Source organism: Pinus tabuliformis, chromosome 2_2 (assembly GCF_031772625.1).
Source record: "Pinus tabuliformis cultivar Carrire ecotype Pingquan chromosome 2_2, CPIR1, whole genome shotgun sequence".
Taxonomy (NCBI): domain Eukaryota; kingdom Viridiplantae; phylum Streptophyta; class Pinopsida; order Pinales; family Pinaceae; genus Pinus; species Pinus tabuliformis.
In genome coordinates, this window is record NC_142300.1 from 361,827,604 (window position 1) to 361,833,085 (window position 5,482).

A 5,482-nucleotide genomic window follows, 5' to 3' on the forward strand; every position below is an offset into this window, starting at 1 on the left:
TATCTAGCATTACTATCATCCACAAAACCTCAAAATGTAAAAGAATCATGCAAAGATGAATGTTGGGTCAAGGCCATGGATGAAGAACTTGAGCAAATTGAAAAAAATGATACTTGGGAATTAGTTCCTAGACCTCATGATAAAAATATTATAGGAACTAAATGGATATTCAAAAACAAGCTAAATGAAAATGGAGAAGTCATTAGAAACAAGGCTAGACTTGTTTGTAAAGGGTATGCTCAACAATAAGGTATAGATTTTGAAGAAACTTTTGTACTTGTTGCTAGACTTGAAGCCGTAAGGATGTTTCTTTCTCTTTCTAGCTTTCAGAAATTCAAAGTATACCAAATGGATGTAAAATCAGCCTTCCTGAATGGAGATTTAGAAGAAGAAGTTTATATTGAACAACTAGAAGGATTTATTCTTGGAAATGATGAAAAACTTGTATGTAGACTCAAAAAGGCCCTCTGTGGTCTGAAACATGCTCCAAGGGCCTGGTATTACTGCCTTGACAAATATCTACACCAACAAGGTTTTACAAAAGGTTCAGCAGATGGCAATAGATATACAAAGATGGAAACTGATAAATTGCTAATTATTATTGTTTATGTTGATGATATCATTTTTGGTAGCAATGAAGAATCCATGAGCCAGAATTTTGCTTCAGTAATGCAGCAAGAATTTGAAATGTCCTTCCTTGGTGAACTTACCTATTTTCTTGGTCTACAAGTTCAACAAAATAAAGATGGTATTTTTCTTTCACAAACCAAATATCTCAAACAGATCTTGAAAAGGTACGGAATGGAAGATTCTAAACCTGTATGTACCCCAATGGTAACAGGATGTAGTCTCAGCTCAAATGATGAATCAGCAGCAGTACATCAACCAACTTACAGATCCATGATTGGCAGTCTACTTTATCTAACAGGTACCCGACCTGACATCATGCATGCAGTAGGAATAGTTGGAAGATTCCAAGCAAATCCAAAGGAATCACACCTTCAGGCAGTCAAAAGAATTTTCAAATATCTTCAAGGAACTCAAGACTTTGGTTTATGGTATCCTAGAGATGCAAATCTTACTCTTCATGCATATACAGATGCAGATTGGGTAGGAAGTGTTAATGACAGAAAAAGCACTAGTGTTGGTGCATTCTATATGGGTTCCAGGTTAGTGTCTTGGTTTAGCAAGAAACAAAGTTCAATTGCTTTATCTACAGCCGAAGCAGAGTATGTGGCTGCTGCCTCTTGTTGCACACAACTACTTTGAATGATGCAAACCTTGCAAGACATTCAGATCACATATACTCCACCCATCTCCATTCTATTTGATAATACAAGTGCCATCAGTATTTCAAAGAATCCAGTCATGCACTCCAAGACCAAGCTCATACCCATCAAATACAAATTGGAATATGTTCCCTCCAAAGAACAGGTCGCTAATATATTCACTAAACCAATGCCTAGAGAAACATTTGAATATGTCAGACAAAAGCTGGGAGTAGTTGCTGCATCATACTACTATTAAATCTAATTTTTCCAGAGAAAGATTATTAAACGTGTGTTTCATGAAGTCGAGTCGCATACACATGCGGGTTTCTGTGGGACAAGGAGCGTATATGTTTTTTCAATCAAGAAAACAGTGGGGCCAGCTCTGATATGGGTGATCTGTCTGATGTTGATGATCACAATCTATTGATATGCTCTGTTCATTAATTTTTATCTAACTAAAAAAGATGCCTTTATCATTGACTTGTTAACAATGCACAGGTAGCATAGGTTCAGGGGGAGCATTAACCTTCACTCACAGTCTGCATTGTTGGCATTATGGTTGCTAAGTACAGCTATGGCTTCAGATATTTATACCTTTTGTTGCTTAAGTCATGTAAAAGTCTAGGGTGTGATATGTCTTCTCATACATTTGAATGAGTTCTATTGGACAAATGATGTAATTTGTATCCCCACTTTACATGGGATGGATGATGTAATTATATTTCTGTCATGTATAAACAATTGGTATATCCCACTTGGTTGGATGGATGAGTCAAATTTTGTATATCCCCACTTGGTTGGGAGATGGATGTAGTGAGTCATTGGTGATAGGAAGGTCATACTCACATAGTTGAGTTATAGAGTCATGTTATTCTTTTGGAGAATATTTTTGCAGACTCTGCTTGTGCTCAGGGGGAGCATGAATGGTTTCAGTACATTGCAGCATGTACAAAGGGGAGCTCAATCAGACAATTCATCATGTACTCAAGGGAAGCATGAACAGCATAGGGGAGAGAATATCTTGGTCTACCCTTTGCCCTTGATGTCAAAGGGGGGGAGTCTATTAGATTTATTGTTGCCATCAAGTCCAAAGGGGGAGATTGTTGGCATTATGATACAAGTATTGTCCTTGATGGAAACTCACTCAAATGAAAGCTCATAGTGCAACAGGTTAACAACAAAGAATTACAGATCAGACTACAAAGAATGAAGAAAGAGAGGTATACGCAGGTTCACCTTGTCCAAGTTGCGTATACATGTAGATTTACTAAACAAAAGGAGCGTATATGTACGCAAGCACCTTCATAGAAGGAAAAGTGCATATATCTTGGAAAAACAAAGTTTTTGGTCCAAGGTATTTGACCCAAGGTAATTGGTCTGAGGTATTTGTTCCAAGGTATTGTTCCTAAATAGTTTTTGGTCCATGGTATTGAGAAAGGCCTAAAACTATATAAGGAGGAGAATATCATTAGGCCAGGTGTGCAAATATTTTGAATATCTTATGAGGTGATGGATAATATATGCAGGTTAGTGAACTTCTGATGGTTTGTTTGATTTGATCTAAGGAGGCACCTTTATGGCTGATGAAGGTTGATGGACCAGGATCATAAAGGCTTAAAAGTATTATCATTATGTGGTTTGATCTTGAATAGTCTAGATCTAAATACTGACGCGTGTTTTATTTTGTAAATGTGATGATCTAGGTATGACTAAAGTCTAGAATAATATTAATGTTTTAAGTTAGCATTTACAAATCTGTACGCAGGTTCGCTTTAGTAAAAGAGTGTATACACGTTGGTTCAGCATATCAAAGTAGCGTATACATCATAAATTGGAATTTGCAGATCTGCATGCTGGTTCCCTTTGGTAAAAGTGCGTATACACACTGGTTCGACACATGGAAGTAGTGTATACCTTATGAAACATGATGTTTAAAGTTTCAGTTGTTTCTATTTGCTGTTACAGATTTCTGGGTTCTGCTTTATGTTCTGGTCACTGTATTCTGGTAATAGTGTTTTGAATGATTAGATTGATTGATTGTGATTTGCTTCAGTAATGATGGGTTGTCAATGATTCATTGATTCAGTTGTGGTTGATTCAGAAAGTGATGATTGAGTTTTAGTGATTGGTTGATGCAGATGTATTTGATGGTTGTATTGCAGTTATGATTTTCTGAGTTTCAATGTTGTTGATGGGTCCAGTATGAAAATTGGATGAAACGTGGCCTTCAGATTGTGGTGTTGTGTTCCAGGAGTATCCAGTCTGAAAATTCATGAAACGTGGTCCCTGGTGGAAGAGTGGATTTTTTTGTAGGCTGACACCTACGTACTAGTAAACATATTGGCTAGTACAAAAGCTAGGGGGTTGTAGCTCCCTTCCAGTAGTAGCTGGAGAACATGAGAAGGTTGTAGCCTTCTGTAGGTGGATGTCTGCATACTAGTATGAGTGATCCAGGTGGCTCCAGAGACACACATAGGACAAGGAGGACTCAGGGAAGCTAAAAAATAAAAGTTTTTGGATTATGCTTGAACTAGGACCATAACGTAGATCTCGTCTTCCTAATCGTGGCGGTGTGAACGGCTCGTCAAACCAAGTCCGTATGCGACAGTTAGAAACAGTCAAAGTTGGGCTGACTTTTTGATCACTGGGTAGCTTAAGGAGGCCATAGTTTGGATCAAACCCGACCACTAGATTTTGGCCAACTCCGGCCAGATTCTGGGCGAAATTGTGGGCTCATTAAAATGACCCCTATGGTCAAAAAACGAATTTCCAGAAAACGTGCAAGTTGTTTATGTAACAGAAAAAAATTATAAAAAAAAGGGGAGTGGGGGCCACCAACTCCGCCACCCCCTTCGCTCATAACCAAAATACATATATATATAAAGGTTGGTATGGTGGGTGGGCCGCCCAAGGTGGGCCCGACCCAACCACATTATTTAATTAAAAAAAAATTGTTATGTAAAATGGGAGGGGGCAAGGTTTGACCGCCCGACCTCCTCCCCAATAAACAGATCGTAAACCAACGCGCCAACAACTTCCACATTGAAATATCCACCCGGAATTTTAATATAAACTTGTCATTTGCCCAATGTGCCCAGATATGGAGGAACCAAGAGCGGGCATGCAAATCGAGGCAAATTAATTAATTTTTAATGCAAGGACCATGAATTTTGCAGGAGGGCCAAATTTCCACTTTGTTAGAATTTGACAAATTTTATATGGATTCAACACCTCTCTTCGTCACGAACACAATGGCACTATCTATTTCTCCATCAAAGTTCTGCATTTTTCGGTCATTTTTCAAAATGCACGTGGAACCATGATTGTTGCAAAAACAGGGAGCAAAACCATGATCCTTGAAATTTTCCTAAGGAGGTAATTTTTCTCCATGTTGGAATATAGTCAAGTTTATACTTGTTTTTCATGGTTTTCCATAGGGATCATAATGGCGAGATCAGATTCGTCATTTGAGTTGCAGATTTCCAACCCACCCATGGCATAAAATCTTTGAGGAATCTAGGGGGAATCTAAAAGATTCCTTGGGCCCTAGATTCTCAACTTCTCAGAATTCAGATTTTGGACAGTTGATTTTTCACTATTTGATGCCACAAATCTAATGGTGTGTTCAGATTTCTCATTTTCTCATTCTATTCTTCAGCCACTTTTCTAAGTGGAATGCAGGTGTCAACATTCATGTGCGAGAAGTCATTTTCATGCGATCGATGCCGTGAGATCGGTGGTCCGAACAACTTTAACAATTTGACGTCTTTTTCTTCATATGGCCCCTGGTTGTGAGGTATATGATGTGTTCATGTACTTCTTATTTATGCATTATGCTGCATAGATCCTTGATTGATGTTGATGCAGGATCTTGTTTCTTACATGTTTTCATGATTCCTTGCTTGATGTGATGCGGAATCATCTATGTGATGTACTTGATGTCATGATTCATCATGTTATGTTTTGAGATCCCTTTGTTGTATGTTGCTGGGATACTCTTGTTGTCGTCATGCATAATTTTGCATTGAGATCCCTTTTATTCCATGTTGGCAGGATGCTCATCATGCATGAGTTTTATGTCATACTGATAGGAGTCTTTTGACTGAGAGTTCTTGTAGTGGAACATCTCTTAGAGCCACTCCTGTGTGAGGGAATTTTCCTTGTATGATCACGACATCATCTCTTGTGTACATCATCACTATTGACAACAC